Consider the following 27,400-nt stretch of genomic DNA (forward strand, 5'->3'; position numbering starts at 1 on the left):
GATTATAATATTCACAAATATAGCAGCCTATTGTTGTGTTCAATAACTGCACACAGTGTGTTTATATAGACAGCTGGATGCGTCAGTATTCACACTGTTGTCATACGATTATGAAAATGAACCGCTTTGCTGGTCAGATCTGCGCAAATTCTGCACAACGTGAACGCACCCTGTATCATTTGGTTGTATAGGAAGTAGTGAAATGTGTTAGACTACATGTAGTATTGCCGTCATTATTATTATTATTATTATTATTATTATTATTATTATTATTATTATTATTTATTTATTTATTGGCAGACGCCTTTATCCAGTGCGAAACTACAGTTCAGTTCAAAGCATAATGCAATTTACAATTTACACACGTGCATAGGAAATATACAGCAAACATGATTCCTGAGAAAACACGGAGTGAATCACGAAAACGACCCCGAGTTACGAACTGAGCAGTTTGTACACAAGACAAGTGAGCAGCAGCGCCGACTGATACATTGTTTCAGAGCAAACGAACCGAACCGATTTAGTTTGAAACGAACCCAGTGTGAGGGGTAACACGTTTGCCTGTATAGAGAGAATATATTTTGTATGATTTATTGGTACATAACTTCTGATATGTGTGACAAAAGTTAGCATTACATACGCCAACCTGTTGGCTCATCAATAACTTCCGCCATTTCTAACAACCCGGTCCATTTCTCGTTACGGTCACAAGTTCTTGTTCAAAAGTGGCTTAACCTTGTGTTGCGGACCCAAAAATGCGCCCCTATTCTGATTGGTTGCGTCAGTTAGCTGACGCACTGCGTCCACACGCAAGGACTTGACGATTCCGCTACATTCACACGGACACGTTGCCGGTATATTGCGGGAATTAGACTAGGACCCTTGCCGGAAAATGACCCATTCACGCAGACCTTGCGGGCAACAAAATGCCGGCAAATTGCCGGCAATTGTTTCAGAGTGATTGGGGTTTTATTTATACTCAATAAAATGGAATTACTGGGAATGTTCTGCTATGGAAGATAGACATAATGAAATCTATGTCTTCATACATTAATGCAATGCTTGAAAAGTGTGTGGGACTCGCAGAGCTGATGACTAATAGATGGATCAAGTGAAAGCTATCATGTCTGAAGTAGCTGCATTCTTCAAAGTCGAGCCACATGAATTGTTTACATATTTCACATTGAATACTTTAAAAAAAAATCAGCATTATCATGTATAGCTAGCTGCCTACTCTATTTATCCATTCCAGCTTCCTTTTAACAAGTTTCAGCATGATTGCTGTTAAGTGGTTTATTTATTTATTTATTATACCATTCAAAAGCAAATTTATACAAGGTTGTGCTGTAGTTTGCGTTGGCATACACATGTTTCTTGCCAGTTAAACAAGTTTGCCTAAAAGATACACGTGCTTAGAATCTTTCATGTGAATTCAGGGTTTAACACTTTAAAATGTTAACCTCACTAAGTAATGGCGGATGTTAACAGCCTGTTTGAGGGTTTTAGGATGTGTTGCTGGATAGTGGAAACATGGTGGGAAAACTACAGAAGCACCGGATTAATCTTCTTAATTAATCTGTGGCAAGTGATTAATTAAACCATGCTATTTATCCATAATTGCATTTCCATATATATATTATATATATATTATATTATATTATATATAGAAGTATTTTTGCTTAATGATTTATTTATTTTTTGTTTGTTTGTTTGTTTGTTTTTTTACATTTTTTGCTGATATGTTGATCTGGAGATCAGCTTCTCCAGATCTTCTTAAATTCATACAATAATACAATTTAACATCATAATATATTCCTGTCCGTGTAATCTCCAGGACAGTTCAGCAATCTTTGCTTATTAAACCATGCTGCTGATTGCTTATGTATTGTTAGGACTTCTGTCATTTTACTGTAACTACTCCTATGCCTGTATTACATCGGCATTTATTCGCTCATTTGCACTAGAATGTGTGCTGATTGTATTTACTGCACTTTAATATTCTTTGAAATGTTTCTTGTGAAAAATGTAAGTCACACTGGGTAAGCGTGTCTGCTAAGAATTAATAATATTCCAAGTTAAATATTTTAAACATAAACCATAAACACGCTGTCTTTTACTATGTGCCAAACATCGGAATAGTGCTTAAATCGTATAACAAGCATGTTTTCTGTAAATGGTTCACTTTGCAGATGCCTGTCGATTACAAGGGCAGATATTGGGATGTGCCAACTGAAAATAACTGTCAGCCCCCGTTTCATTCCCTCCGGTTCCAACTGACAGCTGCCTCCTGTTTCATTACTCTGTAAATTATGGAAATTGTTGGGTCTATCATGTCACATTGTTTTTATTTACAGAGCAGTAGACAAAAAAATAATAATAATTTGTACAGGTATCTTTATCACTTTAACATGGAGCACAAGTTTCCACAAAATTGTATTAAAAAAAGGTATTTTTCTGAATAGCTTGGACTGTTAGAGTGGGCATCACCACCGAGAATCATTGACTTTCTTTTTGCCTTCATATCATCTATCAGTGCAAGCTCTTTATGCATCCAGACCTTTGACACCGTTCTGTGCAGATATTCGATCTGATGCCTGAAAAGAAATGGAGGACGAAATACATATCAAATTCATGTTCTGAAAAACAAGAACTGTATTCGATGGGGTGGCTCCTGCAAAAAGTATGGAAGCTGATAAGGTACCAATCTTTGGCAGAAGTTTCCATACTTTAGACGGCCTAACAATGCAAATGTACATTACCCTTCTATTTCATTTAAAATGTAAAAATCGACAACTATATACTGAGCATAAATTATAACCTACCCATGGTGGTTTCAGTACTGTTTCACTTCAATGTGCATGCCCTTTGTTTCGATGACCTTACCAGAGCACTGTTGTTGTTTGCAGTAATAGCAAAGCTCAAATGGCTGAACTAAATTGGATTCAAAAACTATATATTTTCTTTCCAAATTCGGTTGTTCAGAGGTGTCTGTCCTAAAAACGATAACATAGTTTCACCTAATAATATTGTCGTCGTCCCCATCACTTTTACTAAAGCAGCTTTTTTCTCTTTCTCAAAAAAAAGCAATCTGTGTGTGTCACATTACAGAGACCTCCTTTAGGTGCCAGAAATTTATATTATAAAATGGGTATTGCAGTTTTTGATGATGGATTGCTTTCCAGCTTTGCTTGTTTTCACATTTATATTTTACATTGGTGCTTTCAGACAAGGATCCCACCCCCCCACCCACCGGTATTATTATAATGTGGAAATTTAGTGTAACATAAACAGCAAAGTCTGTTAGCATATAAACAAATTGTATACCATGTTTTTGTTCTGTTTGGGTAATGTCAATGTTTTAATATCACAGTGAGAATTGGTTTTCCATAATTCGGGAAGAGGAGGCAGGTACGTCACTTTTATTTATAGGAGTATCCTGTAAAATAACATTCACAAGTATAAATGACACATATGTACTCAAGGAATGCATATCCAATAAATATGATCATTATGGTCATTCAATAAATAGGCCTATATGTATTTTGTAGGTGGCGCAGTCAACCCAGGCTGGAATGTTGGGACAGTTTTTTTTTTAAATGACCCCTGTTATAGAAAAGACAAAATACATTACTTTGAGTAGATTATATTGGAATAAGAAAGTTACAATTTACCTCTCAAACACATTCGATTCCACATCTCTTACCGTGCATTAGCCTATTCGTACAAATCAGTGTATGCTATCCCGGAAGTTATTACACGAAAAATCCTGAAACCATGAAATTGCTTTTGACATCCGTCATTATTTGGTCAGATTTACATTTTAAACTGTGGAAAAAGTTGTTTATATGATAGAATATAACCTATATAATGTACCTAGATAAAACTACCATTAAAAAACAAAAAAACGTAAAGTACGTAAGTAAAAACAAAATTATTTTTTTCCTCAGTCCCAAGTCAACAATCTAAATTGTGTCTGTTATGCATTTTGTATTACATATAGACTACAATGGATGCATAAAACTGGTGACTTTTTTTACTGAAAGAATTGCTAAAGCAGCTGTCTTTGATGTTCCCTGTGTTGTATAAGACTGAGATGTTTTTGAACTGCTTTTCTTTGTGGCATCCCTATGTGTGTACTGATAGAGCACTGAGTTCTTGAAGCATCTCCTTTTCCTGAAGTTGTCTCTCTGTCTTGTAAGGAAGCAGTTGTTTTACAAAGGCACTATCTCATGTGAAGTGGACTGCATTCAAGACGTATTCAAATCGGAAGCACACTAGCATATCTAGGTGGAAAAGAGAAACCGAAATGAATAATGAAATCAAGAGTTCAGTAGGCAGTGGTAATATGACCTCAACATTGAGTGGATAATGTTCTTGAGCTTTGCTGCAGCGGGACAATCTCCAGACACTGCTCTCATGCTGAGACTGTTCTTGACCTTTTATTCTCTCACTGCAAGTAAATGTACCCAGTGGTCTTGTTCAGTGATGTAGTGTGCAGTCTACCCCTCTCATTGCTATTCAACTGCAGGTGAACTTGGGCCACTGGAGGTATGGTAAAAAATTCAAAGGGAAATTACCTATTCCTTCAACATGGCAAAGGGTGTCTGAACACGGGTTCCAACAGTACAACACTGTTTTTATTTATTGCGTCAGCCACAGATTAAGGCATGCAAAGATTTTCAGCAGGTGATGACACTATAGGTTTACAGTATTTGTAGTAATTTTCTGTTTATTCCATGTAGTGATTATAGGAATTGAAAACAGCATTGTACAGACATACCTGATAATGGCAGGTAAAAAAATAAATAAAACAAAGATTTAATTATTTTTGGTTTATGATATATTCACTCACTATTTAATGTTGGGCAGTGAAACAGAATATAAATGTGATCGTGTCCTCAGAGATATGTCCAAATCCGTGCCGTAATGGCATCATTTCTGGAAACTGCAGAGGTGAAAGCCCTCGTGTGTGAGGAGCACTTTGAAGAGTCAGTAGTCATCACTATTAATGGTGAGAAGTGCAAACAGACAAGGAGGAAATTAATTGTCTTGATGGAAGGAATTCTAATTGCACTTTAAAATACGTCTTCGTTGTTTGAAGGGGTGCCATGGAAATGCAATGCTTCTGGGCTTTTTATCACTGAGGCTACTACATATTAATGCAACCATAGTGCATAGTGCATGTAGATTTGTGTTGATATTTAGATATGCAAACAGTGTTGTCTGTAACCTATGGTATTTTGATGGTGAAGTTAACATAAACAGAAAGTTGATATATTTTGTCTTTTTACATTTAATTGAAAGCATTTAAAGCAGAAAGACTGAAAGCAAAGCTATATTCATTTTAGTTTGTTAGGTAATCAATGTGTAAGTTCCTTAAAAAAGGCATTGATGAGAAGGTAGAACTATTAAAATGGAAATTCATAGTTTATGTATGTATGTATTTATTTATTTATTATTGTGAATTATGACGTTTTATGTATGAATCTGCATTGTGTATGTAGTAGAATTGCTCACTGTATAATAATTATTTATGATTTTTTATGCAAATTATGACTCTCTGACAAACTTTCTATATAAGTCATTGCTAACAGCAGTTTAATACATATGTTAGGAAAGACAGAAGCATAATAATCACATTCAGATTACAGTGTTACCCAGCAGTAGTGGGTGAAATGAACTTAATTTATGTAATAATGCTGGATGATCTACCTATAGTATCATGTATATGCAGATGTTGTGGGTCTTCTGTTCCTTTTGTGTACAGTTAACTGGACAACATACTCAGTGGCTCCTGCAGTATTCAAGGTTTTGAGGGTGGTTTAAGGGCCAATTGGCACTGAATTTAATGAATACTAAAGTAACTTGCTGTGCTGCATAATGGTGACTGAAGTAAAGCTGTCTACCTTCAGGACTCGCATGGAAGACTGCTGTACCCAGTGTGGATGGGTTAAATGTAGTTAGATTCTGGGGCTGTTATTTCCGTGGTTGACCGCACACGAATTCCTGATAAAGCATTCTTCTTTTCATATTTCATTGCACATAGTTGGCTTCTGGACCAGTCCAGTGCTTGGCCATTCATAACTGAAGTAATATTGTCTATTTTTTCCTTACAGAATATTCTTTATGTATGCAAAGGAATCTTTTTTCTTTTTTTTCTCCTTCAGTGACTATCCACTGTGTCCTGCCATGCTAATATATGATTCAAAGTGCAGATTTGTGGAAAATTAATACATTTAAAGTTTTCTACAAGCCGCCATGATTCACTTCTTCTGCAAGGTGTTTTGTCTTTTTTTATGACTTAAATAATTGTCAAGGTTTAGCATCCGCTGTAAACCACTGGGTTTCACTATCTGCATAGGGTGATGTGGTCTACTTGAACCCTTGAATCATGTTCACAGGTATTCAGCATGTGACCACTGTTCAATACAACCTAAGTGGTCTTAGCAGATGATAAAAAATAAGGAAATAAATTAAGATGTCATGGGTTGCAGAGGATATGTTATTATGGAATAAAATAAATGATTGGAGATGAGCTGTTCTGAAAATAATTCAGCTTCTTCAAAAATACTTATTCATATTGATATTATTGTGAAGTGCCATATATGTATAAATGCATGCCAGTTCTGTAGGGTGGTGGAGATACTGGAGATAAGTGATTACTGTTGTTCACAGACGTTAACTATTTAAGGATTTCTGAGCAGTCTACAGAAAGTGTCCACCTTTTTGCAAATACTGCTAGCACCCGAAAATATGAATGTGGTGAAAACCCTTATTTTTGCTGATTGTTACCCTGGTAACAACTAGACAATCTGCCAGCAAAGTCATTCCCTGTTCCGTTTCACTTGTTTCTATTAATTTCTCGTGTGGGTGATGTATAATATGTCTAGAATATGTCTGCTGAAAAATATTGACAGGGTTTTCTTCTTTTCTGCCAGTAAGCCAGCTTAGCGTCACGATAAATGGGACAAGGAAGACAGTCAGGCCTATTTTCCACTGTGGGCAAACTGCTCATCTGGCTCATATACCAGGAGCAGTGTGTTCAATGTTGAAATGGTTGAAGGAAGAACTTTCCCCATTTGAGGATTTAGAAGCTTTACTTCTCTTTCAGTGTTGAAAAGCAATCCTCCTCAGTGGGATAGTGCATCACACTTTGTGGAGGCTTCCGATAGGTTGATAGGCTCTCCTCTGGGGGACTCGGGCAATGTTTCTCAGCCTGCGGCATTTCTTCCTGCAGCTCAGAGGGTGTGCTGGTGAGGATGGACAACAAACACGTCTGTTGTGGCATATGTCAATCACCAAGGTGGTTAGAGATCATTGAGTCTCCGCCACCAAGCAGAACGACTTCTGCTGTGATGCCACTCACCCCTGGAGCCCACCCCTTGGCTACATTGTTCCTTAAAGCAGTGACATGCTCGTGTCCACAGGAGAGCAGCTCTGACACACGTCTCAGGAAGCCTCCCACATGTGTGATGCCATACTCTACTGATGATGATTGATTCCCTCTTTTCAGAAAGCCAGGGTGGCACGTTATTTTCCTCAGAGTGAGGCGTTAGTATTAGCAGGCAGTAGACCCATTCCTTATTCAGGACATGGAGCAATCAGCTTCTGCAGAATTAAATTAGTTATTTACAGATATGGTAGTAAAATATGATAGACATATATCTCCCTTTATGAGATTAGCCACCCTTACAAAATCGAAACCAGGCCAAGACACAGACAATGACAATGGAATAGCTTTTATTTTATTAAATGTCCTGACATATTCCCACTATTTGTGAGTTACTGAAAGTATTTTTATTATCTTCCTGTTCTCTTGCAGATGCTGTTTACCAGTTATTTTTAGGGGGAAAAAACATGCATTAACTCCCAGTTCCCAGTTTACGAAATACTGCTACAAGACTACTTTGTTCAAGATCTCTGATACATATATATGGCTGACAGCCAGGTAGAAGAGTATGGTTCTTTAACTATGTTGAATACCCAAATGTGTCAGTTTCACTGTACTGGACAAGGATTCTGATAACAGCTGATGCAAAAAATGAAATGTATGTAAGCTGTTAGAAACATCAGATTCTTGAGCATCAGATTAATTTAATTCTGTATAACCACAAATTTGTATTTTCCACCTATGCTGTTCCACATTCATTCGTGCCACAAGAGATTTTAATTAATGTTCAGGGAATACATTTTATATTGAAAATTGAAAGGCTTCAGTGAAAGAATACCTACCTGTTTTGTATGTTCTATATATATATATATATATATATATATATATATATATATATATATATATATATATATATATGCATTGATAATAAGATCTCTCTCATTGAATTCTATGCTAAGGCATTCTGTCCAGAGATATTTGCATGCTTTACTTCCCTATTTGTCTAGATTGAAACTTGTATGATGGCTGCTCTGCAAATGCTGGTATGATCCCTTTCATATCTGTTCCGGTCTAACCAGAAATTGAAGGACAACAAGTAAATAAATGAGTCTATTGTTTGGAGAAAGTAACATGTATAAATAATACCGTAACTGGAATTTAATTGGAAAATGTTTTGTTCTTGTGTAACTGAATCTTGACTCCTTGTCATAGTTTGCATAGTATCTCATGCAAATTCAGTTATTGTATCATTAGGTATGTGTCCCATTTATTTAACAAAAATGAGTCACATTCATATTGAAGGTGTTTACGTTGGAAAAATAATACAGATGATGCTTGCCTGTATATATGTTGAGTATGTGCCAAGGATTATGCAATATATTCTGGAAAACACGAATACAAGACTTCAAGTGTCCAGGAAGTGAAACAAACCAGGCGGCTAAACACATTCCTGAACACTGTAGTTGAAAGGCTTTACTGTGCTGATGTACTATACTGATGATGTAAAACTATTTTGCTGTGTTAATGGTGTAACGTCGTACATCTCCCAGGAATTTTCCAAACATTCCTTGACCATTATCAGTGGTGATTGTACAGTGCACCCGATATATTAAGACATATTAACTTACATCTTCATTCTATTTAGCATCACACATTATTAAATCAATTGTTGACTAGTTGAAAGTTCCAATCTCCAGGGCTGCAGTGTTCAGATTTCCTTCCTTGTTCGATGTAGGTTTCAGTATAAGAACACGGCCCCAGTGGTTCACTTGATCAAGGAAGCACAAATAAAGATCTAGGATGATTGACACCATCACAATATCCAGATCCTGATCATGGGAACAGTATAATCGTCAGGAGATTGCAAAAGAAGTTAGTGGGTTAGGTTAAATCCCAAGTCTAATTTTGGTTTGGTTTCTACTTCAGCAGGCAGACTGCACATTTGGGAAGACATGTGGAAAGGCTTTGTTCTTTCCAGGAGTATCACAAGCCCAAATAAATACCCAGTTGTGTAGAAAGCTTAAACTGTTAAACATCCCATACTTGAAATTTCACAAACATCTAAAAATCTCTATGAAAGATGTCAGAATATAAGAGACCAAAAATATTTTCCAAGTTGAACCTATTTTGTAATGGCAATCACAAATATATAATATATATATTTGAAAAGAATAAAACATGTCAGAAGGGTAGCATGATTTGATCCACAAACCAAAAAAGAAACAAGGTCAAGTTTGGTCAGACTGAATCAGTTTTATGAGAAACAAACTATATCAAGTCATGAAGAAAAAAACAATACAAATAATTTAGTGAAACTCAAGGAACTTCAATTGGTATATACTTTAAAAAAAAAATGTCTCAGAAAACTAGATGCTGTCTTTTTTTTTTACTGTGAGTATTATTCAAAGAAGAAATAATGTTTATTTACACAATGTTTATTTACTTATTAATTCATTTTCCCTCTCAACTGTTTTTTGAATCAGTGTATGATAGCTTCTGACATCCAATGCAACTGTAAAGTGATTAAATAATACTGATATAGCCAACGTTGGTTCAGACTTTTATGAATGCAATTTGTTGATAAGCTTTTTATATTCAATTCCATGTAACCTTGAACTCTGCTTTAACCCCGTCTAATGCCACACGATTGTATTTGATTTATTTGTTATGGCTTGTGGTATGTCAAGGCAACGATTCTCTTTCATTCCAAGTAGAAAGGTAATCTGTTGCATTATGTTACTATTGTAAGTGCTTCCTGCTGTACCCTCAGAATAACTATCTATGAATATGGCACTCACAAAAATAATGGTCCATCTTCCAGATAAAGGGGTTGGAGATTTTTACTTTTAGTTCCTATTGCACTTATGCTATCAAGGTCCTTCTTCCCTTTCCAATTGCTTGTCCTCCTCAATTTGATATATACTTTTGTATGCAGACATGAAGTGTGGATGGATATTGGTTCCAGCTAAAGATCTTTAATCTCTGCTGTGTATTTTATGTTTAGTTTTACTATACTTCTATTAAACTGTGTTTTTTGGTGATGTAGTATGTCACTGTCTTTTTTTATCCATACACCAAAAGTGTATGGAAGATAAAGATAAAACAAAGCAAGCAAAATAGCAATGGTCTATACTATAATTTTAAGCCGGATATCAGTCATATAAACCACAAAACAAGTGGAAAAAAACTGTTTGCTCTAATCTATTTTCCCGGAAACTTGAGAATAATATATGTTACACCTCTTGATGTCGAGACTTAAGTCATATCAGAATTTAATTTATACTCGAGTAGTTATTTTGTGCGACAACATGTGCATACCTGCAAAGGACATACCATAGGATATGCAACAAGTAGCCTTGGAAATGGACTGACAGGACAGCACAGAAGATTTCAACCCCCGAAGGTAAACTGTCCGTCCTGCTTCAGTCATATTCAAGACTGATCAGACCGGTCTGTTCCTGTGGGCTGTTCTTTGTGTGAAAACCACACTGTCACAGTGTTTGTAAATGTGATTATCAGATTTCTCAGTAAATTACCAGTTCATTTTGTATTATGTAAAAAAAAAAAAATCAAATGTATGAAATAAAGATTGAAATTATTCCTGCTGTTTCTAAATTGCACTTGTAATTGCCCTTGTTTTCTGTAATGGTGTATGTGTGCTGCCAACCGACCTTGGGAGAGTTACATGCATAAGACATTTTAACCTTTAAAGCCAGCAATACAAGAAGACAAGGCCCATATCACAAACCTTTATTATTTAGCTGATAAATGCATAAAGCATATTTTTGTTTGTTCTGAAAGGAGCCTTTTTCAGTTCTGTAAGTTTTGCTCCATTTCGTGCTTTTTTCTCCTGAGAACTCCGCAGTTCAAAGAAGAATACTTTATGGCTTCACAGTTTCCTCATTGTACATGCTGTGTGCTTCCTCCCTACACGCACAGCGCATGCAATGTGGACATTGTGGGGCTTTGTCCAGCTTTGTTCGATGTGTAGGGAAGTGATAAACCCACACAATCCCTCGAGTGAAGTCATGATTTACACAGCATGCTTTCTGTAGATATTTACCTTCCTTGAACAATGCAGTAATTTGGTTTAAAAATCTAGTACTCTTTCACTGTGGTACCTTTTTCTTTTTTCTGCACTTTTAGGTGAGTAGAGTCAAAATCTACGCAACAGTACTTCCAGATATGGAGTGAAACGCTTACTTGTTTTTCACATCACGACACAGCGCTTGGCCCATCCAAATTAAACACATTGCATCTTATGTAAGCTTCTCCAAGGCAATTAGAACAGCATGGTAATTCATACAGGGGCATATGTACAATGGAATTTGCATATCTATTTTAGATATATGCAACCACACTAAGATGTTTAGCTAACACTGAGTTATTCATCAAGAACATGCCAGGAGGGAAAGTCCGGTGAAGAACACCTGATGAAACACATCAATATAGTGAAGATGTTTTACACATCTTATAAAACAACAGAAAGTGCCATTGAAAATTAAGTTTCTAAAGAGGTTTAAGAATGTTGTGCAATATATCCAAGCCTCTAATGACTGACAGATCCAGTATTTCATTTTAAATCATGGCACCTAGTTTTGGGAGCTACATTAAGACCTTTAGCCAGAAAGACTTCCATGAAAGAAACTTATCCTGATGTAAAGTTAAAGTGTCTTGATGTATGTTTTAGAGAAAGACTGATTTAAGGATTCACAATAATACAAATAAATGTTCTGAGAGAATGTAAATTGTAGATAAAATACAATTAAGGGTAGATGAGGGTTTAAAATTGTGATTAAAACTCACAGGAATTGTACAGAAGTAATTATTTTTGTCTCATTAACTAAAATTACACAGAAAATTAAAAAAATATTTCATTTTCCGTAAAGCAGAACCAAAGATTAATAAGTCTCTCTCTCTCTCACACACACACGAACACATGCAACCCCCCCCCCCTCCACACTCACACACACAATATATATATATATATATATATATATATATATTATTTATTTATTTATTGACAGACACCCTTATCCAGACGACTCACAGGATATATACAGTACTGTGCAAAAGTTTTAGGCAGGTGTGAAAAAATACTGTAAAGTAAGAATGCTTTCAAAAACAGACGTTAATAGATTATATTTATCAATTAACTAAATGCAAAGTGAGTGAACAGAAGACAAATCTACATCAAATCCATATTTGGTGTGACCACCCTTTGCCTTCAAAACAGCATCAATTCTTCTAGGTACACTTGCACAAAGTCAGGGATTTTGTAGGCATATAGTCAGGAGTATGATTATACAATTATACCAAACAGGTGCTAATGATCATCAATTCAATATGTAGGTTGAAACACAATCATTAACTGAAACAGAAACAGCTGTGTAGGAGGAATAGAACTGGGTGAGGAACAGCCAAACTCAGCTGACAAGGTGAGGCTGCTGAAGACAGTTTACTGTCAAAAGTCATACACCATGGCAAGACTGAGCACAGCAACAAGACACAAGGTAGTTCTACTGCATCAGCAAGGTCTCTCCCAGGCAGACATTTCAAGGCAGACAGGGGTTTCCAGATGTGCTGTCCAAGCTCTATTGAAGAAGCACAAAGAAACACGCAGCGTTGAGGACTGTAAACGCAGTGGTCGGCCAAGGAAACTTACTGCAGCAGATGAAAGACACATCATGCTTACTTCCCTTCACAATCAGAAGATGTCCAGCAGTGCCATCAGCTCAGAATTGGCAGAAAACAGTGGGACCCTGGTACACCCATCTACTGCCCGGAGAAGTCTGGTCAGAAGTGAACTTCATGGAAGACTTGCGGACAAAAAGCCATACCTCCGACTTGGAAACAAGGCCAAGCGACTCAACTATGCACTAAACACAGGAACTGGGGTGCGGAAAAATGGCAGCAGGTGCTCTGGACTGATGAGTCAAAATCTGAAATATTTGACTGTAGCAGATGGCAGTTTGTTTGCCGAAGGGCTGAAGAGCGGTACACGAATGAGTGTCTGTAGGCAACAGTAAAGCATGGTAGAGGTTCCTTGCAAGTGTGGGGCTGCAAATGGAGTTGGGGATTTGGTCAGAATTAATGGTCTCCTCAATGCTGAGAAGTACAGGCAGATACTTATCCATCATGCAATACCATCAGGGAGGCATCTGATTGGCCCCAAATGTATGCTGCAGGATGACAACGACCCCAAACATACAGCGACAGTCATTAAGAACTATCTTCAACGTAAAGAAGAACAAGGAGTCCTGGAAGTGATGGTATGGTCCTCATAGAGCCCTGATCTCAACATCATCGTCTGTCTGGGACTAAATGAAGAGAGAGAAGCAACTGAGGCTGCCTAAATCCACAGAAGAACTGTGGTTAGTTCTCCAAGATGTTTGGGCCAACCTACCTGCCGAGTTCCTTCAAAAACTGTGTGCAAGTGTACCTAGAATAATTGATGCTGTTTTGAAGGCAAAGGGTGGTCACACCAAATATTGATTTGATGTAGATTTTTCTTCTGTTCACTAACTTTACATTTAGTTAATTGATAAATATAATCTATTAATGTCTATTTTTGAAAGCATTCTTACTGTATAGCATTTTTTCACACCTGCCTAAAGCTTTTGCACAGTACTGTATACATATTCCCTCCTGCTTCATATCCTTTGCATCCTATGATTCCTATAACTTCTAAGCACATTTTTAAGCAAAAGATTTTTAACAGAGAAGCGCATCAATCGATAATGCTAAATAAATGACAACCCCTAATTGTGGACAGTTTAAAGCAAATATGTATTAAAAACTGTGAAGACTTCTCAACATACAGTTTCTTCTTGATTCATGATTTTAATTAGCAAAAACGGGTAGACCGTAGCTCACAAGAAAGGGAAAAAGTATTTCAAAAATGCCCTCAGCTTCGGAATGGGCCAAGGTGACTTGTTCAGTTACAGCTAGAGATCTAAATCTTTTTAAAATATTCCCTTGTGCACGACTGTTCCCCTAAATTGATGGATTATCCAGCGAGCTGCAGTGTTTATTATTACTCTAATCAAACAGCAGCAACTTCTGAAAACCATTGAATGGGTTACTAAGACACTGAGATCGAAAAAGGGCTGTATGCCAGAATCAGTCACACCCATCCAGTCATCCACAATGCATTCTTTCCCTGTGTCTTATTCACTTTTATTCAGTACATATTCAGATTCTTCAATCTTGTAACTAAATGCCTTGTATTTGAGGTTGTAGCTTTTTCTTATACATTAACTGGCATTGTTATAAAAAGGTAAAGTGGATAAGGTCTTAGTTCTGAAGTGTAAGCTGTTTTGCTCTTTAATGTACAGCCTCTTTATGCTTCCGTTAAATTCTCCACTTGATATATGTCTTATTGTTTTATTCTGTGTACATCCACTCCTATCTTTTGGGAGATTCAAACTGAGAAAGCTGTATTGCCTCTGATCTCCATGTCAAATATTGAGTTGTGTGGTGTGCTTCCTATGCTATTATACAACAGCTCTGTGATTTACTCCAAAGTAACTATTACTGCATTTCAAGTGAACAAAGTACTTGTTTCAACAGGGACATTATTCTGAAGGGCCCTTAAAACTTATTCATTATACAAACACTTTATCAACTGAAAAAATGTACTGCTCATGCAAATTGAGAAAGGGGACTGGTATAAACACAATGATTGTTCATCTGTTTACTGGAATACGTACTATAACTTAGTTTTTTCTTTAGTTGATAACCAAAATGAGAATGTACATAGAAAACTAAAAATGCATTGAAATCAAAATAAAATGTATTAAATACAAAAAAAAAGGTGTAAGTATTTGTGGCACACAATCACAGTGCCTAGTTTATTATTTCCTCCTCCACATATTTTTCTTTTCTGCAACCACCTTTTTCCGCTAGTTCCCCTGTTGCTACTGTTTCAGCCCACCTCTATACAACACCGATCATTTGATGAGATGAGGATGACTTGTTTCTCTTGCGCAAGACACTTTTCATGGAAAATGTTGGGGGAAAAACAAGCACATCTATCTAGAGTGTTAAGGATGTTTTTTTGGTTTTTCCCCCCCGCACGTAATTAACCCCAGTATGTCAATCAAACACTGAGGACACAGCAGAGGCACAGTCAGCGGTGTATGAGAAGCACAGAAAATGCAGATTAAATAAATGCATTTTATTCTCAAGGGTGAGGCACTTTTAATTTTCACAGTTTGACAAAAATAAAAAATGTAACTTTCCAGGGAAATTACCAATCATCTTGTCAGGATGTTATTGCTATAAGCAAGATAGGATGTTGTTTTGATGACAGGTACATCATCTATGTTCAACCTATGTAAGAAAAGAGAATCCGTTAAGATACTTTTCCACAATGCTATCTGTAATCTAAACTGGGAATATGGAGTATTTTTACCTAAAGATGCCAACCTTTTACTGAGCTTTTGTATTAGGCTATGTAGTCATTCAGATTTCATGGTTAAAATGCTGCAATGCGGTCATGTAGAAAAAATAAACCACCAAATATTGTCATAGCCTTATAAAACTATTGCATGAAAATATTCTGAGAGAAGAAAATTGGAAGAACAGTATTTCAGTATCTGCATTTGCTCTTAATGCTTCCAGAAAAAAAGGATAATCTATCTCGGCTTCACTTGCCTTGGCACTTCTAAATGCACATATATTTCTTACTAGAATTCAAGTTTAGTGGTTTCTGACTGATGTACAGTGAATGCTCAAAACTGCATGTGGATGTTCTTCTTCCCGTAAGGACAAAGGTAGCATACGTACAATGCAAACAAAAATGATTGTCTGGCTTGAGTTAGTACATGGAAAAGAAATGGAAACTAAATATATACCTAAAGCAAACTATGCCTTTAATTCTCCAGTTAATTGTCAGACATTCTCTGTTTCCCGTCACATATTGGAGTGATACTCTTTGTTTTTATTTGTTATTTTTTGCACAAAGCCTCTTTAAAAGGAGGTAACTGTAGGGTAAGAGTGAGTGCTGCACTGCAGTATTATTATCAAGTGGTTAGTGATCTTTGATTTGGTGTGTTATTGTTAAACTAACGTTCTTTTAAAATATTTAGTCAGTTAATTTTCTTTATGTAATGTAAGAGAGAGAGCTATTAATTGTAGTGATGTCCCGTTGTGTTTTGTTCCTCAGCTTGGCTGAAGCCTTATATTATGGTCCGCTATAAAATAAAAATTAAAAAAAAGATTAATTTCAGGTGTCAGAAAGTCAAACCTTTTTTAAACAAAGTAATTTACACACTGGGATCTGAAGGTGAATTCTAGTATTTTTGTAAAGGTATAAACAAATAGTAAAACTATTATTAAAGCTGTTTTCATAAACATCTGCATGGATGAATGCCTGCTGACTATGGTCCAATTAATAGTGAAACACAACAAATGCATAATAACAGAAGTGGTTTGAGATCATTTCTTAGGAACAAATGGGAAATGTTAGCTCTAAACATTCATCTGGATTTAATGAAGAGGTCTATTGTATACAGGCAACCCTTAATTCCTTAAGGAAGCCATTTCCACAGTTGAAGCCAAGGGCAAGCCATATGGAATATGCCTGGGGCAAATCCTCCATGTCTTATTGGGTTGATTTAGCATTCGTTTGTTTAAATCCATAATTTAGAATTTAGCTAGAATACATACAATCTGTGTGGTGTTACCCACTGCATGAAACATGCTGTTAGTTGTGTTCCTTATCTTTGAATCTTCCAGAAAACAGAGCTGAACTAAGCTTTAAAAATACTTAAGCCACTGGTGTACAGTCTGGCACTCTTCAACATTCTGTTGACTGCCAGGATGTGTTCACAGCTGATGCTGTCATTTGACTATCTGCTAAAGGTTGTCTGGTGCCGTTCCAGAAGGGACGTTAACTTTTCAAGGAACAAAACGATCAACACAAATTGCAGAACCTACATAAACAACAGCGCTTTAAGTACAGAAATGGAAAACATGGGATTGAGCCATTGATTTCAATGTACATTAGTGTTTCACTAATTACACTAGAAAAATGTACAAGTACTCTTTTGTAGCTCCTACTTTCAAAGACTCTCAAACGATTTAAAATTGTACTCATATGAGGCAAAATTGGCAGAGCTGGCATTCGTTATTGGAAACATGCACTGTGACATTAGCTTTGGGTAACTAATTGGCTTATAAATCTGTTGTGCAGTTTGTCATTACGCATAATCAGTGAATTAAGTAGCTTGCTGTTTATAAGGCCACTGAGAATCTAGAATCTTGACTGGAATCTAAAGTGGGTTGAGGACATTTAGTCACTCACCATTAACATTTACATGGATCGCCCTTTAAATATTTTGGAGGAGATTGCTTATTCATTCATGTCCCTATTGTACCGTTTGTGCCAGCCCACTTTGTAAGATCACACTGTGGTAATTATGACCTTAAAGGAAATTTAGCAAATCCAGGAAAACAAAGGAATAAGAAATTTAACAAGACTTCCATATATTGCAGTACAACATCTGGACATTAATGCAATTGCAGGTCACTCTCTGGTCTGTAAGAAGGGACCGTAGACTGTAAATCTGTGATGTTTCACTGTGCGTCACCAGCCCTAATTAATGAGCATCCAATGAATTGTCAAGACACACATAAAATAAATTCTTAATGATATATAATAGCTCTGTCTGTGTGTGTACGTGTGTGTATGTGTGTGTATGTGTGTGGACAGAGGAGGACAAATTTGGGTAAAGCACATTATAGTAATATAGTAATATTATTTGTATTGGTATAGCAAACTTAACTTCAATGAAACTAAAAGAAATGGTAAGCAAAAGTTGTTTTTAAGTGTTTAACTCATGTTTTAATTGATGAAATTGATCATGGACATTTTTTTATTTTGTTTAGAAGGGGTGATTTTAAAAATATCTGTTTAATGCTACCTTGACTCGTAAGTAATATAAGTGTTTTATACAAAATTATTTTTGATCCATTAAGGCTTTGTCTTGGTTTCAGTGGAAAGGAAAAATATCTAGAGCCACTCCCATCAAGTATTCAATCTGCCCTGTAAATCAAATTTAGTGGGAAAAGCAATTTCCACGTTAAGGCCTATATGTGAAATTTGGCATGGCTTATTTTTAGCCATTGGCTTTGCTTCAAAGAGTTTTATGTCCAGGAGACAAAACAAAAACCAAAGGGGTGACTAAATATTTTATCCAGCTATTTCAATCTTTTTCATTTTCAAGCCACAGCAATTTTGTGTGCAATTAAGTATGCATACATAAGATTATCAAACCCATTGCAACACTCTACATTCACTGCTATGTGATCACAGAGTGAGAAATTGTTTCCAGGCTGCTCTGCAGGCAAACTGCCTTATCCAACAGCTCTTTCAGTGTATATAAACAATGTCATAGCGTACTGGTTTCCAACCCCGGTCCCAGAGAGCCCCAATCCAGTAAAACTCTAAATACCATCTAAATCATCTAAATACCAGGAACACGTATGAGTTATTAATCAATTAAGCAAGTCAACTAAGGGAATTTTGCCTCAAGAGGCTAACGAGATTCAGATGATTGCTCCAGTGGTTTCTAAATGACTGAATTTACCAAACACCTGCTTCACTGATTAGAATGAAATACTTCCAGGTGTTTATAAATTGGTGATAGAAGGGTGACCTCTAAAACCTGCTGGACTGAGGCTTGCAAGACCAGGGTTGCAGAAAACCCCAAAACCTGCTTAGTGGTTTATTTTTTTTTATTTATTATTTTGTTTTTTTTAAATATATATATATATATATATATATATATATATATATATATATATATATATATATATATATTATGACTAACATATTTTGTAGCACATCCACAGCCAATTGTTGAGATTTGGTTTCTACACTCCAATTTAAATTTCATATTTATTTCATAGATATTTCCCACACTCTTCTTTCACCATTACTTTGACCATATTTGCACATCCTTATCCAGGCCTCCTGTGAGGGACTGTTAAAATTAAATGTTAATTGGTGTATTTTGGTTAAAACCTATAATTGACTTTTTACTGGAATGACCTATGTTTATATTTGTTGTAAATTAAAGTAAATTACTAACCTTATTGACTCAAGTAACTATGTTCATTCAAGCTTAGTAAGGAGAAGTCTTAAAGTTAATTTTTATAAGCCTCTACTGACATGGGTTTTACACTACTGGATGTAGATATGTTTTGAATAGGGTTTTTTTTTCAGGTTTTTACCCTCCAGCTAATAAATGTATGTTTCTTTTCTCAGTGTTTGTGCTGAACAGGAGTGTACGCTGGACAGAAATCCAAAGGATCTTTGACATCTGCAGAAAGGGTAAGAACTAAGCAAACACAATAGCATACCTCAGGGTATAATGGTGTACAACTGCAGTCCATTAAGGTGGCCTGGCTTTATCTTACTATTTGAATCCCTTCTTATTAATTAATAGATTTTTTTTCAGTTGTTACTTCCAGACCTTAAATGCAACCCTACAGTGATCAAATACACACCAAAACATCTCTGATGCCATTTTGTTTCCTAAAATCCATTTCTGAAATAACTTTACTCTTTGATGATTTATAAAATGCTCACACTCTGCTCATGCAAGTCTGGCAGCAATAAATGACATCTCCAAAACCATCACATGCAATGTGTAAGAAGAAAACAACAAATCAAGTCATTAATTCAGAAATGTGATGCGGGCAGCTTTTCTGTTGAAGAGGGTGAAATCTGTAATGTGAAAAGACAGATCACAAAAGCAAGAGTTGACTTATTCATTCATATTTATTTTAGTGATGGGAAGTAAAGGAAAGTGTTAAGACTGTTAAAGATATGAATATATTGATGACGAATCTGTGGTTCAAGTACTTATGGGTGTTGTTTACCGGAGATCAGACTCGCAGATAAACGTTTTTCTTTAGAAGCATCTCATTAGAAAATGAAAATCCAAATACGGTGCCATTCTTTGATAGTGGATTTTCATAGTCTTTAGCCTGTGTGCATTTACAGAGGAACTGTAAGCTTAAGGCATTTTATTATTGGTAATATTTGATTTAATTGGTTGCAATATAAGTGCTTCAGATGAAACCTTTTATGATTTTTAAAGTTGTCTTTCGTGCATTATTGAGAACTAAAGCAGCAGCTCCTTGAGGCAACAGGGGTTATCTAAGGCAAATCCTATCAAGTACTTACTGCTTTTAAAAGTAATTATTTTCACTGAAATAAAATCATAATAGAGGATTACTATATCCTGTAATTCTTAATCATTCTATAATTTAAGTGTCACATTATAAATGCAGATTAATATGCATGAACTTTCATCTATCGGAGGGGTATATATTGTGCTTTAAACACTTCCAATACAGTATTAAAACACCATGGTTGCCTTGTCTCCAAAATCTTTGATTGTTGCTTCAGGTCAAGCATTTATTTAAAAAAATCCTAAATACCTTTGCAGATCACTTCGAGAGACTCTGACTATAAAGGTTTATTCCAGTGATAAACTTGCAGCCATTATTAGTGGAGGAGACATCCATGGTTCTTTAGAGAGATATAAACCCAGTACTATAAAACAAGTAATCAGAAAAATGCTATATATATATTCTATTATACACCGATCAGCCATAACATTATGACCACCGGCCTAATATTGTGTAGGTCCCCCTTTTGCAACCAAAACAGCCCTGACCCGTCGAGGCATGGACTCCACTAGACCTCTGAAGGTGTGCTGTGGTATCTGGCACCAAGACATTAGCAGCAGATCCTTTAGTCTTGTAAGTTGCAAAATGGGGCCTCCATGGATCGGACTTGTTTGTCCAGCACATCCCACAGATGCTCGATTGGATTGAGATCTGGGGAATTTGGAGGCCAAGTCAACACCTTGAACTCGTGATTCATCAGACCAGCCCACCTTCTTCCATTGCTCTGTGGTCCAGTTCTGATGCTCACGTGCCCATTGTAGGTGCTTTCGGCAGTGGACAGGGGTCAGCATGGGCACCCTGACTGGTCTGCGGCTACGCAGCCCCATACGCAACAAACTGCGATGCACTGTGTGTTCTGACACCTTTCTATCAGAACCAGCATTCACTTTTTCAGCAATTTGAGCTACAGTAGCTCGTCTGTTGGATCGGACCACACAGGCCAGCCTTCGCTCAATGAGCCTTGGCCGCCCATGACCCTGTTGCCGGTTCACCACTTTTCCTTCCTTGGACCACTTTTGATAGATACTGACCACTGCAGACCAGGAACACCACACAAGAGCTGCAGTTTTGGAGATGCTCTGACCCAGTCGTCTAGCCATCACAAGCTGGCCCTTGTCAAAGTCACTCAGATCCTTACGCTTGCCCATTTTTCCAGCTTCTAACACATCAACTTTGAGGACAAAATGTTCACTTGCTGCCTAATGTATCCCACCCACTGACAGGTGCCATGATAACGAGATTAACAGTGTTATTCACTTCACCTGTCAGTGGTCATAATGTGGCTGATTGGTGTGTATTATGTGTTCATATTTGTATTTGTTTCCTATCAATATTATTTAATAGATAGACATATTTGTGGGTTTAGCTTGCACTAAGATTGACTAATAAAACTGCTCACACTTTCCTGAGCTAAGTTTGTGGATGAGAAGTGGCCGTGTGGGTGAAGTCTTGCAATTGACCCACTGACAGCTGTGTGGAATACGTCAGCATGTCCGTCACTTCACTGGGGAAAGTGCAGCTACTTCAGCTAAACACAAATCCTGTATCTTTCCTACCAGACCTAACACCCCTACTTCCATCCATGCTTGGTGCCTTCAATATCAAGCCAAAGATGTGTCAACTAAGTGGTTCCTCACAGTGGTAGCCAGTAGCAGTAATCTTTACCCCTGCTGGTACAGAATTGTAATTAATTCCTTAGTCCGTCTCATTACTTATTGAATGTCACGGACTACAGAATGTTTGTTTGCTTGTGAGGAACTCAATTCCCACTGCAGTCACTACAATCTGTCGGGGGAGAGCAGTCGAGGTTGTCTAATGTTGAAATTCCCAGAACCCCCTGCTGCTTTTTAAACAGATGAGGATGGGGTTTGCCAAAGTCGAGGCCAGGAATAATGTTTGGATCGTCTCCAGGAGCTGAGTAGGTGTTTGTCATTTAATATAAGGTTAGAGGCACTGAAAAGAATTCCAGCATCTCCTGATAAAACCTAGTATTTATCTTTGTATTGTATTGTTCTGTGAATTCAAGAGTTGATTAAAAGAATAGCGATCAAACCCTTTTGTCTGAAAGTACCGACACCAGAATTGCAAATTATCCACCCTCATTTGTATGCGCGACATTTATTATACAGTATAAAATGAGGTCCACTACTACCATTGGTTAAGAGATCTGTGGTTTTTGCCAAATTAAAAGGGAAGGGGTGTGGGCAAAATGCCAAACAAAATACAAGAGACATTCATTATTTTGTCTCCCTCAAATCCAGACACTTTCATTACAGAGTTCGTTCTGATTTTTATACCCACATCAGTTCATATAAGATTCAGATCAATTAAATCTGCTGTTTATTTTACCTTGTGTTTTGTTTTATGTTCTTGTAATTTGTTTTCAGTAATCTTAGTGTGATTATGCGTGTGATTACGAGCCATATAACATATTGATCCGAAGATTAATCTTGCCAGACGTTCTTCTAAAAATTTGCAAACTGGATCAAAACATGAATTAATGGCCCACTCCTTCATATTTTTTGAAGCACTTTTAATTAAAAAAGTGCCACTCAATTACCCTCTTTATGTCTTGCTCATAAAAATGCTCTGTGGTCTAAATACATAATTCCATGTGAATCTTGTGGTGGTCCTTGGTATTTACCCACCCAAACCAAAACATTAGATATCCTTTGAATGAGGTCAGCCCTGTCCATTTGACATGAATATGCGTAAAATTAATCAGAAAAGTTGAATTGAATTAATTCTATAATGCATTGTTTTGAACATTGTAGAATTATAATTGTTCAGATCCATTTATGTTTGAAAATATTATATGCCTGGCTGGCATTCTATATTGTCTCAAGGTTTCTGTTGCCGATTTTATAAAAATAAATACATTAATTCAAGGAAATATATATCTATCTATATTAAAAATCCACCTAAATCATCTTCCTAACATTGATTTTCGGGGGGGAAAAAATAAAGAGAACAATCGCTGTAACTGGAGTGAACACAGAGCCTAAGGTGGTGTTTCCCAATTGTAAGTCACACTTATTTAACATTACATTTTGTGCTGCAGCCCAATCCCTCCTGCCCACCCACTACAATATAAACTTCATCAAAAGTTCCTTTTAGTAGGAAACTTGAATCTAACTTTTGTAATTTATTTTTTGTATATTTTTCTAATGTGTGACTCTTCAAAAACTCTGGCACAACTGTAATTCCTGGAGGTACACCAATATGCCAAAGCAATCTGGTTGGGAATTATGGGCCTAAGACTTTGTCTGTCAGATCAGACCTCTACTCAAGAAAAACATGAGAAACAAAGGCCTACTGCTTCCGATGTATAACTAGGCAGACAACCCAGAGTACTTTGGCAATGAATAACTGATCGTGGAATCTTAGATCTTAAATGTTTATGTACAAATAATTGATTTAAATCTAAAATTACACAATGTCAGATGTATGTATTCACTACAGAATACACTGTTTAAAAGTAACATCTCAATAAATAGGGGTGTATCAATGCACCGATTCGTGAGGCAGCATTTTATTTGTATCGATGTGACGATAAATAATCGATTTGGATTGTGGTTTTGTTTTTTTAAGCCTGATATTAAATCCTTGTTTGAACCCTCAGAGTACTAACCTCACAACAAATGCACTACGCGTCAGGACTACAGCACTCACACTAATCACAGCGCTTGGTATACCGCAGCAAATTACTCCGTTTTACATAATAATATAATGATCATATGAAACCTATACATCACAAGAAACTCAAGGCATTGAAGTTTTACAGTCTTCCTCAAATTAATGTATTTTTGAAATGAATACAGAAATGTATATTAGCAAAGAAATGTATGTTATGCAGACACCATTTTTATTCTCAAAACAATGTTTCTATAAATTACTCAATATGTTTTTCAATACAACCATAATACATTTGCAGCATTGTTCCTATACCATATATACATTATGTTATGTTATTATTATGTTTATTCACCATTTAATTTTTGTTTTTAATATTTTAAGTCAATGCATTAATAGACACACAAATATAAAATGTAAAATAAAATATTTAATATTTAGCTGAAGAGTATAGTGTAATGGTGTCTCCCTCTTTTGTCATAATTTGTATGTGCTTAGTGATGGAAAGTTTTGCTCAGTTTTAGCCAACATTTTTTAATGTGAATGGTATTTGTTTTATAGCTTGCTGTCCACTGTTTAGGGCAAATGTTTGAATAATGTTTAAAGAAAATACCTTTTATGGAAACATGACAAACATGGCAACACACACACACACACATTTTGTTTTTTTTGGCAACACACAACATTTTTGTATTCCCCTGATTAAATCAGCTTGATCTTATAGTAGACAGTTTATCAGCTTGTGCCTTTGCACAGAATATACAAGTCTCTACATATTACACTCTGATTGTAGGCCATATATTTTGATTAGCAGCAGCTGTAGTTGGATTAGTTATAACAGTTAGTTAATTTGATGTTTGGCTGTCATTTTGTCAACATGAGAGATTTTACTGGCTCCTTCTTTCTAACAACCCATCCATCTGTTAGTACAGAGAGGACCAGAGCTGAGTCCAGAAACAACAATGACTTGGACCTATGTGTTGTGACAGTATATGTTCAATTTCTGTTGGGAAGCAGAACTCCAATAAGCATCACATTGTTGGTTTTATTATTGCAGCTTAATATACATGTGTGTATTACTTATCCTTTCAGTTAAACATTCATTTCAAATGTTTAATAAGTAGTATTTATTTCCTTTTGTTTGAGTGTTTCCTTTTGAATAAGCAGTAGAGGAAGAGGAGGCCAAGGAGCACTGCCCCAAGTCAGAAACACTGCCAAGCACTGTTTGCAGAGTAGTAACCAATTAAATCAGAATAATATTAAGTGATAGTTGGGATAGTAAAGATAAGTGCGTTGCGGGGAGGCCAACCATTAGCTAAGGGTGAGTGAATGTGTGTGAGTGAGCGGATATGTTTGTGTTTGTTGTTTTCCACGTGCGAATGTGCTTAGATTCTAGGTTAGTGAATACCGTTCACCAGCGTAGAAATATGCCATAAGCAACAGGAGTGTTAGGGAACTGTGCATGTGACTGCTAAATTGAGTCCCTACCATGAGTTTATGTTGATGTGTTATTGGATTATTGGCATTGATCACACAGGGTGAATTATGTGGGGATAGGTGTTTTTCCGGGGGGGTTGGACCTGCACGTTACTCACGCATAGCCTGGGGTATATAGTGTGGGGTTAGGGTCAAGCACATTAGAGCTGGCGCCCCGATAGTGTGGAGCTACACCCCTGCTGGGCACGGTTGAAATGCCAGAAGACTTGTTTGCCTGTTAATAAATAAAACCCTTCTTTTCATACTGTATGCTCTCAAAATGATTATGCCCATTTTTGTTTATTTTTCAATAAGCAGACCAACCATATTAGTAAATGTAGAACAACAAGTAGATTTTGTGAGTCTTAACCTCAGTAATACACCAGAAGTCTCTGTGAAAACAAGAACAATGATTAGAGATCTTCAGTACAATTCACTTTGAGAAGCACAATACAATTTGATCAAATTGATCTTTTCCGGAAATACTTGAGTTGATTCACTCATTTGTGGCATAAAAAAAACACATTGCTTGTTAATGTGGGTTGTAGTCCACTAATAGAATTACTATTGAGGATTGTAAATCTTACACTGATAATTGACCTTTAACATGTCTCTCTGGTTTTGTCAGCCCCACTAAACCACAATCGGTTTGATCAGTAATTCTTTAAAGTTGCACATTTGTAAGAAGTCTATGCCTTGCTTTATCACATGTGTTTTAGAAAAGGAAAAACCAGTCTTGACCTGCAATTTGCATACAAAAAATTATCTTTGCAGTTGTTGTCTCAGATGATTCCAGAGAATCCAAGTGTCATATATTTGCCTATATTTGAATATATATAAAAAACAAATACATTCTGATCTGTCTGTTACCATACAGGGGATTTTCATAGACTGAAACTTTGCTTTACCTTCCCTTAAGCGTGACTTTGTATTTGAATTTGAGCTTTCAACAGTAGTAGAGGAAATTAAGCTGATTGTAAAAGGACATCCTTAACATTCATGCCAAATTTGTATTTTCTTGGTGCAGGTCTGGGGAACAGTGCATGCTACAGAGTTTACCACTGTGTCATTTCAGTTTGCATTACCCAGTCTCTGTAGAGAAATAAAAAAAATATATTTATCCTTTAATGTTCCCCTTTCCTTTCCTATAAAAAGCCTTTCTTCAATTTTAAACATCTCTCAATTTAAGTTCATGAGGCCATATTATAATCTTATTTTTTCATGCTGTATGAATTATACATATCTCTAATCTTGTTTAATCTTTTCTTTCTTATGAAGAATGTCTCAACAAGAGCAGCTTTCTAAAGTCAACACAGACAATCTGTGTGCAGTCCGCGTCACTTCAACAGGCATAACTTCTTTCCTTTTTGGGATCTGCATCTGAAAAAAGAAAACCCGTGTGAATTCTTTGAGGTTTGTAATTTCTAATACAACTTTTTGAGGAGGGCATTATCCATTTAGGCTGATATAATGTAATGCTGTCAGGTTTTCATTAATCTAATTTTTTTTTTTTTTTTTTTTGGTAGAAGTCTAGACACATGTCTATTCAGTCTGTAAAACAATTCTGCAGGATTGTAAGATGTTAATACACAGATTAACATGGTGACCGACATTGCTTCCCTTGGAAAGTTGTAAAACATGTTCCTTCATGTTCATCAAAGAAAATGTATATCATAAACAGGCAAGTAAAGTCCC

At 36.3% G+C, this 27,400-nt stretch overlaps 1 long non-coding RNA gene across 1 annotated transcript in view; it reads left to right on the forward strand.

Moving 5' to 3' along the window:
- The window catches only part of LOC136759599 (uncharacterized), a 41,990-nt gene extending 14,859 nt beyond the window's left edge, over positions 1-27,131 (forward strand). The window contains exons 2-3 of the long non-coding RNA XR_010820064.1: positions 19,665-19,730; positions 26,984-27,131. This is a non-coding gene — a long non-coding RNA (uncharacterized LOC136759599). The remainder of the gene's footprint in view (positions 1-19,664; positions 19,731-26,983) is intronic.
- The last annotated feature ends 269 nt before the right edge of the window (positions 27,132-27,400 follow it).

The sequence above is a fragment of the Amia ocellicauda genome, chromosome 10 (assembly GCF_036373705.1).
Source record: "Amia ocellicauda isolate fAmiCal2 chromosome 10, fAmiCal2.hap1, whole genome shotgun sequence".
Classification (NCBI taxonomy): domain Eukaryota; kingdom Metazoa; phylum Chordata; class Actinopteri; order Amiiformes; family Amiidae; genus Amia; species Amia ocellicauda.